At 31.4% G+C, this 13698-nt stretch overlaps 1 long non-coding RNA gene across 1 annotated transcript; it reads right to left on the bottom strand.

Annotated features, from left to right (window-relative positions):
- Positions 1-11670: 11670 nt before the first annotated feature.
- Positions 11671-12438, bottom strand: LOC133821629 (uncharacterized). Its single transcript, XR_009887714.1, has 3 exons — positions 12247-12438; positions 12076-12161; positions 11671-11966 (listed from the first exon to the last, which is right to left on the bottom strand). It is a non-coding gene; the product is annotated as an uncharacterized LOC133821629 (long non-coding RNA).
- Positions 12439-13698: the final 1260 nt, after the last annotated feature.

Genomic DNA, 13698 nt, shown 5'->3' with positions numbered 1-13698 from the left:
ATATTTTCTCTTCTCTTTATTCTATATCATACATATAGAGATATTTCTATTACCTTATTATTCTTAATAATAATAGTAATATTATAAAATATTATAATAATGATAGGATTTGATTTAGGTAATTATCTAACTTACCAAATTTGAAAAACTATTTTCAAATTATTAAATAAATAAATAAAATAAAAACTACACTAATACAATATTGGTATATGTGGTACACGCATAGCACAGTCTCTGGACTGTGTCATGCGTGACCCACTATTCCTTTTTTAGGGATTTTTCATTTTTCATTTATTTTAATTATTTAATTAAAATCAATCTCCCACAAAAAATAAAGTATTAATATTTTTAAGGAAAAAGATGACAACCATATTTCAATCTTTAAATTTTAAATTCAAATTTCAAATTGATGATCATCATTATCATCTTTCAAAATTAAATAAATAAAAAATTATCTTTGACTTACCAATTTTATTTTCTCCCATTCAAATAAAATAATTTCATTATCATTTATATATATGAAATTTGAAATTTACATATTTAAATTAATAAATATATTTTTTGAAAATTAATAATTAATTCCAAATTAATTATTCAACCTCAATTATTATATAATTGCATACTTGACCCAAATAATAAAATTCTTTTCAAATTCTCAAATTATAATTATACCCTTGTATCAACTCTTACCTTGATATGAGGTTGATAAAGCCACCCTAGGGACCTATGGACCTATAATATCAAACTCCAATAAATATTATATTATTAATCAAAGCTGTTTGATTAAATAATCATATTTATTAATCCCATGATTACTCCATTATAAATATGAGATTGAACTCTTGATAATTATAGACATATATTTACTGAGTACTTTATTTAAGAATAAAGTGTTCATTGATATAATCATTACATACAGCGTTAATCGTCTATTAATGGTTCATAATTAAAAAGGAATAAAATTACCATTTTACCCTTTTAGCTATATCTTGTTCCTAGAGTACCATTGACTTTACTAGTGAATGTTGTGTCACAATAAGTTTGCGACGTGAACGCTCACAACCTTTTCAGTTCCTAAAGCCAACAATAGGGAACCATTATTCAATCTAAAAGAAGGTATAGATTTCATATATGTTAAACTACGTCCTGAGCCGTATATATAATTGAGTCCCTAAAATAATTGTTCTTAGCCTGATCATTCCGACAAACCATAACGCATGAATCAAAGGATCAGATGACATATATAGGAGTTCATAGCAACCTCGGGATTAAGATCATCGTGTATATGATCATCGTTTGATATGTTTGATTAATACTATGAAATGTTGTTTAAACAAGTATTAACAAATCACATCTGGTCCAGTTCTACATACTCTCAACATGCAAAGTACCTCCACTAAAGTTTCCTACTACACTAGAAACCCGGATCTAGGTCACATGTATTCATAATACTAGTGGATTGTAATGCCCTACTACCCAGGGACCGTTATAGTGTGTATTTTAAACAGTGCTAAATTCGCTAATCGGGTCATTTGGCCATAATCGTGTAACTAAGTATGATTAGCGGTTTAGGGTTAAATTTTTTAGTTAAGATATAATGTTTCACTAAAACGTTTACTGTATACATTGGGAACCCAAAAATATAATTTAAAGGTTAATTACAACAAAATATTTACAACTAGCCGATCTAAGCGGCAAAATAGGGTTAAACCCTAGTTCCTCTTTAAATCCTCGACCGTGGTGGTCGAGCAGCCGCATATGTACACATCGTCATCTAAGCTCTCCAACTCAAGGATGGTCCAACTTCTTTTGCCTTTACTTGCACCACATAGCACTCGTGAGCCGAAGCTCAGCAAGAAAACTCAATATGCTCATCAACAGTAATACACATGTTACTAAATCATAATGTGCATGCCTAGCAATAATAGCCATATTCATGCATGCAAATAAGTTCAAATAATGATGGGGGATCTTGCCCTCCTGATTGGATGACTATCAAGTCAATCCTAATCAGATGAATGAATATCACTTTGAGATTCTGATAATCATGTTGGGGTGTATAGCCCTAATCAAATGAGTGATTTAATATGTTGAGGTTCTGATAACCATGCTGGGGTGTGTAGCCCTAATCAGATGAGTAAGTCACTAACTTAAACCAGATGAGTGACTGATGAGTAAGTCACTAACATAAACCACATGAGTGACTGAGGAGTAAGTCACTAACATAAACCAGATGAGTGATTGATGAGTAAGTCACTAACATAAACCAAATGAGTGACTGATGAGGAAGTCACTAACGTGGGCTCAACACCCATGGCCATGTGACGATGCAGTCACCTGAGCCTTCTGGCCCTGACTCTAAGCGACTAGCCATTAGGCTAGACAAGCGCTTTTAGTTTTCATCGAACTTGCGGTCGGTCAGGCATTAATGCTCATGATGAGTCATTCAATGCTTATGTTGATTAGATCTAATCTTTTTGGCTTGCGTTAAACACGCTTAAACCATTCTTGACTCTTAAGCCAATACCATACGAACAGTGCTCACTAATACTGTCGAACTTGACAAATGAGTCACAGCTTCACAGTTAATACTGACACCATTGCCGATTTCTGACTCATGGGTTAGTGCCATTCATAAGTAAGCAATGCAACCAGGCATATATCATATGTCAAATATCCAAATGTAGGGCATTCAGAATGCTTACTTAATAATCACTAGCATAATTATGATCATGCACAAACACAGAGACTCAAGCTCTGATCAATCTCATATTCAATATTCACGTCATGCCCTAATCACATGTTTCTCATGCATCACACGCGTCACATACTGGGTGCAGTTTTCTTACCTCTGGTTCGAGCGAGAAATAACAACTGAACGACCCTTGAGAATGATCGATCCTTTAATCCCTTAGCGGTCACCTAGTCATAACCAAATATAATTTCCATCAATGAAAATGAGCAACAAAAGGTTCGTGATCTAAACCTCACTCCCGGAACCCCGAATCGTACCCAAACGGTTAGTAGATTCGATCCCGACCCTTAGGAATTGAAACCCCGAGCCAAAAACCCTCAAAAGTGCCCAAAATATGCATCAGAGAAAACAGGGTAGCCCTACAGCGCTGCCCCCCTAGCTCCCCAGCACTACAACTAGAACTGGTTTGCCCTGGCTAGCGCTGTAGCGCCCTCCCTTGGGCGCTATAGCGCTAGAACCAGGCTGAACCAGCCCTGGTTCTTCCTCCTTAAAGTTTTCCATTTCCAAGCTTAAAAACTTGATCCCAAACTCCATCCAAACCCCCAAATGAACCCAAATATCTACTCTACATGTCCTAGGCATCATAACCTAACTAAACTTTGCCAAAAACCCCATTGAATTCTCAACTTTCAAATCAAAATCCCAACTAAAACTCAATAAGAAAAATAGAACAAGAACCAAAGTTTTAATGGCTAGAAACTCACCTCAATCTCAGAACCACACCCTTTTCAATGGTAGAACATAACCCTAAATCATCAAAGCTTGGTTCCTAAAAAAGAGCTTCAAAATTCAAAGAGAAATGAAGAAGAAATGATGAACGGGAGAAGAGAAGAAGTGATGCTCTATTTTGCTTAGCTTTCCATAGCCTTCTCAATGGTTCATATATATCCTTAGGTGAAAAGATGAAAATACCCTTAGGCTTAAATAAAACCCTAAATAGCCACCAAGGGCAAAATCGTCCTTTCCCGCCTATCTCGTTAATCATAATTAACACCCTCCAATTCCCGTTATTCCCAATATTCTCAAATGCTAATAAATCATATCACATTACCCTTTAATTCCCGGTAATGTTCTAATCCTCAAATTACCCCGAGACTCACCCCAAGCCCCGAAATTAACCCCGTTATGACCAGACCGATAACTTGCATTCAAAGATCGTCTCATGCCGAATGGCTCGAACAAATCCAAATTATGATGTGGTCTCACTCACAATTTACCAACATGCATGAAAATAAACAATTACGCCCTCAACGAGCCAAATTACCAAAATGCCCTTATAATGAAATGTGGACCCACATGCATGCATTTATCATCGTATTATAATGTAATTCACATAATCATGCATATAATAATTTAATGACATAATAAATCAGTTATGACCCTCTCAGCCTCCTAACCAAGGTCCTAAACCTTATTAGGAAATTTGGGGCATTACATGGACCGTACTAGCAGTAATTAATCTAAAGATTCCATAACTTTATTTTACTGCGAACTGTTTTAAGTTTATTATCTTAATCTCGATCCTCTCATACCAATATGAGATTAAGACCACATATATAAACTTTGAAATTTTCTGATATTTACTTAATATTATCAATATAATATTGGCATAGTCTATATATTTAATAATTCAATTCAATTCAATTATTTATTTCATTTATTACATTTGTCAACTACAATTGCTTTAAGGGCACTATTCCCAACAATCTCCCACTTTCCCTAAAGCAAATTGAGGCATCTATTTCAATATGTCAATCACATTCTCATGACCGAATTTGTCTAACAAATTATTTGTAACTGTTTTTGTAAGAAATAGTTTTGAAGTTATCTTCAAGATCATTACATCATTATGTAAAATTGTCTTGAATTAATGATACTTCATTCATATGCTTTACCCTCTCATGATTTCTTGTTCTTCTAGAATAGTTGTATCTCCATTGCTTTCGCAATGAGATACTAGTTGTTTATTCTAGTTTGAAACCCTTTCAAGAATAACAAAGAACTCAACTAAATCAAATAGCCTATTCAACTGTTCGTAGCTGTTATATTTAAAATTTTGTGGTGAAACATATAAATTTTAAATGTCTAACACATTTCTAGATTAATGTGTCTGCTCCACAATTATGGAAGCTGATTTTGATATCAATATTTGAAGATTTAATAACAGATCATCCGTTGGGATTTTAGGTCTCTGCCTAAATGCACATACATATAATCTCTATTATATTTAAGATACTCAAAATTAAGTCCTTATAATTATTCAATGACTCAATCCATTATTGGATTGATAACTGCTGACTATTCCCACTATTTAACAAATGTCAATTCGAAAACATTACATTCAATACATTAAACAGTCTATCACTGAGTTGTAGGAATATTTTCTTATGTCCTCCTTTCTAGTAAAAGAATAAATGGACATTTATTATTTAGATAATACATCTTTCTGACCGGGAAGGCAAAAAACCTTTCATGGATTTTGTAAAATTATCTTATATAAGTCGCTTGAGACAGTGCTTAAGGATTGTTCTTTCAATCTCTATAGATTCGAATGTACAGAACATTCTTCGCTTTTCTAAATCTAATATTTAGAAACGTTCAGCTAACCATTTCTTTTCTATTGACGACATCTTTACATCATTCCCAATGATTAGAACGTTTTCAATATTAAGAATAAGAATCACAACAGAATCTTTCTGGTCGAGATCTTCAAATGATTTTGTCATGTCAGTCATTAAGTAAAGACTACTTAGACATCTAAGTAAATTAATCTCATGATCCATGCATAAAGCAGTGGATAAGAGTATGTAAACAGAATCAAGTTTGGTTACAGTAGATGGTATTTATTCAAGTAATAAATTCATTTTTCTGTTCATAGCCTCAGGCTATTTACCTATCTTTGAAAAGTCTGTACATTCCTCTATTCTCCTCTTCATCTTGAATATCTTTTTTCAAATGGAAGCTCAATAAACTTTAGTTGGATGTTCAAGAATCCATATGTCATAGAATTCCAAATTCTATTTCTAGATTCATGGTGTTTCAACCATTGTTTTCCGTAAAACAAATTTCATTTCATATACTAGTATGTGAATGAAGTATAGTTAGATTGTGTTGCACATACTTTAACTATCTTTACATTTGTAATGGAGTAGTTACTAACTAACACTCCCACTATAACAATGCTTTACAGAATTTGTGATATTCTTTGGTTTTATCATTGTTAATTATCAGTAACTTGCTTACATGACCTGCAATCATTATTTCTAGTACAACTTAACTAGAAAATACAGTGATTATAATAATCATGTTTCATTAAAGCAACATTAAAGAGATACAAATTCTTTTGTAATCTTTTATGATTATTAATCTATTTCACTAAATGATTCCATGGAAAATTTTCAATTTATTCACACAACCACTTGTGAATCCCAAATTCTAAGTCTTTGATGTTGTACAATCAAATATGTATAGAGTATAACAAGTGTTAAAATTATAGAAATAATAAAGACGGTAATGATTACTCAATATCTATATAATCTTATCTAATATGATTATATTCTATTTCCAAAATACTAATTTTGCTTAGCATTCTAGTTGTATGTGAGTTGAGTTTAAATTTCAAGTTCACATGCAAATTACTTGAATTCCAAATTTGAGTTTAGACATCCTTTTGATCAAATCAAACAAGTCTCTAAGTGATTTTACTTTGAATATTGCATGAAAATTTCTAGAAATTTTCTTTGCATTTGATCAAAGTTAAACATATCTTAAATAAATGTCAATCAATATTTATCTTAGCTTTGAACATTAAAAGGTTCAACATACATCTCTATGTATTAGCTAAATGATTATGTGATTTTTGAGCATTTATTAGAGAAAGATATTTTGGTTAACTACAATTAACAGACTATATAAACAAGGAGATAACCATTAAATGGTTGCAATAAAAGATTGTATTTTATTTGTTTTATGTGTCTAATTAATTACAAGCCAATCTAAAAAATAATTCACATATATGTTTCACTTAATTGTGGTTGGAATAAGATGTCTTATTCAATCTATGATTTTCATAATAATTCATAATTATCATATATACTCATTGATGAAATAGGTGGAACAAGTATATTTCAAAAATTACAATTGAGTTTATTATTCAAAAGAAATACTAAACTTGTTCAGTCATCAAATAAAGGAATCTACAAACATAATTTCTAGAGAAAATTCTAGAACTACTTTAAAGAAAAAAAACTTACTAATTTCTTTCATAATGAAAATCAACTATTTCAAAATGACAAAAAATTTAAATTGTTATTAACAAAATAAATTTCTAAACTAATCTTTTCTTCATTCAATTGTCTTTATCATTTCCTCTTCGCTATGGTTTCAATGCAACTATTCTTTTTCTCAAAAGATTTTTGCATCCCTGAAAACAAGAACAAATGAAAAATATTATTAGTGGCATAATTTTGAATCTAGCATTAAAAAATATTAAAGAAGAGTTTTGAGTAAAGTGAATTTACCTCGTATTTCAAAAATTGAGCATGTGCTGTAGCATAATCATTTATCATGTCCCTCATTTCGTATGCAGTTTCAATAACCATATATATTTCTTTAATATCACCATGCATGGTCGATAACATGCATTGACGTGCCAGGTGATTCGATCTCATCCATTCACCATATTTTTCATGTTAATCAAAGCTAGATGAAAAGCTTGGAACTTCTGGTGGTAGATCATTGATCGCTCCATACAAGTTTTGTGTTCCAAAGACAATGTGAATCCCATCGTACCATCTTCTCATGTGGTTAAGACTAAATGAAATCATTTCCAAGAGTTTGTCAATGAGGTATGTTTGATTTCCCAAGTTTTCAAGTACATGATCAGGATTTAGAGAATTAACCATTGTTGCTGGAAATAAATAAATAAAATATAATGAATTAAAACATATAATAAATATCAAAATTTATTTGGAAAAGTAAACAGGTTGCATGAATGCAACATATAAAAAATTATATACACTAATCCTTGATAAATTAATTTGAAAAGTTAATGGACCGCCTTGGGGTAGGCCAGACTAACTCCAAATTAATTTTGAGACAAATCTCAATTTCATAAGTGAAAACTTAAAAACGCATTTTTCTCTTTTGGTCCAAGATGCAATAGACGTGCTCGAAAGCCTAGATACATCTTTGGAGTGTAACCCATTATTTTCAATCAATGACTTAACTCAAGAGTGTGCCTTAGGGTCAGTCAAACTTGAAATACATCACTAATTATATTCTCATAAGAAAAGTCAACCTTGAGATAAAATAAACATATTTGGGAGTCTTTCCTTAGGGAGGCCGCAAACGGAGGCGACACAAGACCCTTCCTATGTCTCTCAATGTTTAACCAATAATGAAGACCATGAGACTTATTGTCATAACTCCCTCTCCCACTCACTATTTTGGAAAAATGTGTTTTTTCACAAAATCAATATTTTTTAATTTAGTTGTAAAAATAAATTTAATTATTTTAACCAAATGATATTCTAATAATTACTATTCCAATTAAGCAAAAAAAAAAAAAAAACAAAATGGGGCCCTTAATTTTCATTCTAATTTTTCTTTAACTAAGAGAATATCATTTTTATTTTAATAATATAATTTTCATTAAAACAACAAATTAAACAACTTTAATTTTTATTTACCACCTTAAATAATTAATACTAAATCTATTATTATATGATTTATCATATATAAGCATATAACAAAATATAGGACGTTCCTAATAACATGTATCTACACGAATGAAATGCATGCTAATTGCATATTGTGTGAGTATATGAATGACTTGTTATAATGCATGGCAAAGTATTAAATATTTTAATCACATTCAGACATTTATAATAAATAAATAAAAGCGGGTATGGTAACTTTTTGGTATTTCTAGAAAAATTACAACACTTGCAAAAATATACATGAAAAAGTAACCTAGACTAGCTAAGATCTGATAAAGAGCACTTTAATCTTCAACCTTGAGATGTAGTCTTGTTGAGCCAATGCCACCATTTTCCATATCCATTTTGAATTACACAACATTTTAATTATTTTAAACAACCTTTTAAAATAATTAAACTTTGGTTTTTAACACCCAAAAGTTTCTAAGGCCCAATTTGAATTTGGGTAATTTAATTCAAAAATAAAATTAAAAAATTTAATTTTAATAAATTAAAATTCAATATAATTTTAATTTTGGATATTTTAATTAAAACAATTTTAATTATGGAAGTTAACAATTAACACATTTTTAATTACGGAAAACAATCAACATCATTTCAATTAAAGAAATTTTCAAATTAAAACCATCTTAATTTAATTTCTGATTTTGAATTAAATGAAAAATGAAAAATAATTATGGTAACAACACACTGGGTTTGTTTGACATAAACCCTAGGTTTTACCAAGTAAGGGCTGGCGACAGGAGGAGGCTCAGCTGGGCGCAGGGGTGCGGTGCTAGGCAATGAAGCGCGCACGGCTGGGCGAGCACACAGGGGGGGCGCAGGGGCATAGGTTGGTGTGCAGGGATGGCGCGCAGGGGCGCGATGGGTGGCGCACACTGGCTGGGCAGCAGCTCAGGGCTCGGGCTCCGACATAATTTTAACCAGAATTTTTAAACAAAAAATTACAAAATTCTGATACCCGGACATGGCTTACATATTTCATCTAGAAATTTTAAGAACAATTCCTAAACCCAAAAACATCATTATAAACAACCCTTAAGAAGTTATCATCATGAAAATAAACATCCATCCATATAATATAAAAATGCATATAACCCCACACAACAATTAATAATATGTATAGATTAGTGACCTACTCTGATACCAATTGTTAGAAAAAACATTCAGAGCACGCAAAGAAATTGGCATGGTGGGCCCATTGTTATAGTAACAACAACAATAATTTTTTTTTCATTAATCATATAAACAGTTTTTATGACCAAGAAAAAAATCCAGAAACATTAATATACATATTATTAATCACGCAACAAATATAAAAATATATAGATATACAATATATTTACATATAACATATAAACACAAAAAATTCAAGAACTTATACAATTTCCTCTCGAAGCCTATCAAGTGTCCTTGAGTCTTTTTGTATATTTATCGATCTTTCTATCCAAAACTTTAAGCACTCAAACCACGATCTTCCAGAGTGTTCTCTACACCTCAAGATGTGTGTGGGCACATAGAGAACATGAATTTGTATTTTTAAGAATCACAAGTATTTCTCAACACGTGAGAACTTAGTTATGGTCTGAGAATGACTAGAATAAATAAGAAGAAAGAAAGAGTTCTTGTCTAACAAAAATTCTAAGAACTTTTCTAAATTTCACCTGATATGTGTAGTGTATTGTGTTCTTGTATATATTTTCTCTTCTCTTTATTCTATATCATACATATAGAGATATTTCTATTACCTTATTATTCTTAATAATAATAGTAATATTATAAAATATCATAATGATGATAGGATTTGATTTAGGTAAATATCAAATTTGAAAAATCACTTTCAAATTATTAAATAATTAAATAAAAAAACTAAAAACTACACTGATACAATATTAGTATATGTGGTACACGCATGGCACAATCTTTGGACTGTGTCATGCGTGACCCACTATTCCCTTTTCAGAGATTTTTTATTTTTCTTTTCTTTTAATTATTTAATTAAAATCAATCTCCCACAAAATAATGTATTATTCTTTTTAAGGAAAAAGATGATAACCATATTTCAAAATTTAAATTTTAAATTCAAAATTCAAATTGATGATCATCATTATCATAATCTTTTAAAATTAAATAAATCAAAAACTATTTTTGACTTACCAATTTTATTTTCTCCCACTCAAATAAAATAATTTCATTTTTATTCATATAAATGAAATTCAATATTTACAAATTTAAATTAATAAATATATTTTTCAAAAATTAATAATTAATTCGAAATTAATTATTCAATCTCGATTATCATATAATTGCATAATTGACCCGAAAAATAAAATTCGTTTCAAATTCCCAAATTATAGTTATACTCTTGTATCAACTCTTACCTTAATATGATGTTGATAGAGCCACCTTGGGGACCTATGGACCTATGATATCAAGCTCCAATAAATATTACATTATTAATTAAAGCTCTTTTATTAAATAATCATATTTATTAATCTCATGATTACTCCACTATAAATATGAGATTGAACTCTTAATAATTATAGATATATATTTACTGAGTACTTTATTTAAGAATAAAATATTCATTGATATAATCATTACATACAACATTAATGCTCTATTAATGGTTCATAATTAACAGGGAATAAAATTACCATTTTACCCTTTTAGCTATATCTTGTTCCTAGAGTACCATTGACTTTACCAGTGAAGGTTGTGTCACAACAAGTCTGCGATGTGAGCACTGATAACCTTTTCTGTTTCTAAAGCCAACAATAGGGAACCATTATTCAATGTATAAGAAGGTGTAGATTCCATATCTATTAAACTTCGCCCCCAGCCGTATATATTAGGGGTGAGCAACGGTCGGTTTGGGCGGTTTTTTCACAACAAAAAATCCAGAATTCGGTTTTCGGTTCGGATTGGTGCAATCCAAAAACCGACCGAACCAAACCAGTTTAAAAAAAAACCGACCGTTTTGGACCGCGGTTTGGTCGGTTAAACCGACCAAACCGAAATGTTTTTTTTTTTTTTAGTTTTAGTTAAAAAATTAAAATTTTTGGATTGTTGGAATCCATTTTTGTGCGTTTTTAAAACATAAATATATATAACATAATTACATTTACAAATTTTAAAGTTTGAAACATAATTAAAAGTCCATAAGAGCATAACATAATCTCATATCACAACACATCATCAAAAGTCTAATACTCCAATATCTATTAGTTCAATCCAAGACACAACCCAATTAAAATTTAAAACCAAAAAACTACAACCACAAATCTCAACACATGATTAAAGTTTAAACTTAAAGTCCATAGTCCATAGTCCATAGTCCATTACAACACAAATTAAATTTAAGTCTAATCGTCTACAACAACACAAATCAAGTTCAAATTTCAAAAGAATAGATAGAAAACAAAGTCCAATCCAAAATCCAGCATTCATTCATTTCATGGCCTGCATCAAGCAACCATGACCACCTGCTCCTAAGACAAAAGAAAGAATAAAATTATAATGTATATATAACACATGCTACATGGTACTTTTTAGAGAAATAAAGCTACTAAACTACAATCTTAGAATTCAACTAGTTACCTTGAGATTTCAATTGTTCTTATCGGTCCCACTCCCAGACCCATTGCCAAGATTCTCAGGTACATAGGTAATACACGAGCCATCACCTGACAAATATTCAATTAATACAAATAAGCTATAATATATATATATATTATTTCAATTAGAATAAGCTATTAAGTAAATAAATACCTGGAAAAACTTGTTCACATGCCTCTAAACCATCAATCTCATCCATGTATTGTCGAAGCACAACAGGCTCTTCAGACTCACAAGTATACCAATTTTTAGAACAAATCAAAGCCTCCACCATCCTCGGAGATAAGGAACTCCTAAATGAATCTAAGATTCTTCCCCCAGTAGAAAAAGCTGATTCAGATGCTACTGTAGACATCTGAACAGTCAATACATCTTTTGCCATGCGCGCAACTATTGGATACTTGAATCCATTCTGTTTCCACCATCATAGAATATCAAAGGTAGGATCAAGTTTCTCACGACGATCACTCAAGTAGTATTCAAGATCATCTTCTTCAATATCATCACTAAGTTGTAATTGCCCTTGAAGAAATGATTCTGTAGTGGAATTGAAAACAGGCTGAGATGGCTGAGACTGATATTGAGATGGTTGAGCTTGAGATGACTGAGATGGTTGTTGTTGTTTATAAAAAGCATATAGCTGTGCCAAAGTATTTGTCACCAACTTTATCATTTTTTCAGCCTCACTTGAAGTGTACACAAATTTAAAACCACGATTCACAACCTCTAATTTATACCTTGGATCCAGGATATTGGCAATAAATGTCAACATATTCAGCTTCTCAATCCTTCCCCAGTACTTGTCATACTTTCGTTTCATACTAACTGCCATAGCCCCTAACAAAGTATCAGGATTAGAAGCCATAGTAGTTAAATCAGCTTGAACCTTCAAAATATCTGGAAGGAATAGATTGGATGTGACATATAATGACCCACTAAATCGATTAGTAAGATCATAGAATCTCCTCAAAAAGTCGAAAAATACAACTGCTTTTTCCCAGTCTAGGTTGGTTGGTGGGCCATCCATTCTTTCTTCATCAAAGTACTTTGTGTAGTTCGCATCTGCTTCCAAATTCTCAAAAGCCTTCTTGAATTTTATAGCAGATTCTAACATCAAGTAGGTGGAGTTCCACCTAGTAACCACATCCAAGCATAACAAGGCTTTTGATTCAATGTTTGCATCCTTGCAACTTTCTTTAAATCTTTTCAGTCTAGCTGGAGATGACCGGACATATCTCACCGCATTTCGAATGCTTGAAATTGCATCATTCAACTCTTTCAACCCATCATTTACTATCAAATTCAAAATATGAGCTGAACACCTCATATGAAACATTTCGCTATTCAATGGAATGGTATTGTCTTTGTCCAACAAGTGCCCCTTCAATTTTCTAAGAGCAACGTCATTTGAGGAGGCATTGTCAACCGTCACTGCAAAAACTGAGGAGATACCCCACTCATTAAGACAATTTATCAACTCTTTCCCCACCAAGTCCCCTTTATGGCTAGGAACTTGAATAAAGTTGATAATTCTCTTCTGCATTTTCCAATTATCATCAACCCAATGTGCAGTCAAACACAAATAACTAATATTCTGGATTGATG

The sequence above is a fragment of the Humulus lupulus genome, chromosome 3 (genome assembly GCF_963169125.1).
Source record: "Humulus lupulus chromosome 3, drHumLupu1.1, whole genome shotgun sequence".
Classification (NCBI taxonomy): Eukaryota; Viridiplantae; Streptophyta; class Magnoliopsida; order Rosales; family Cannabaceae; genus Humulus; species Humulus lupulus.
Note: the sequence above shows the minus strand (reverse complement) of the source record. Positions and strands in the feature narration are given on the sequence as shown.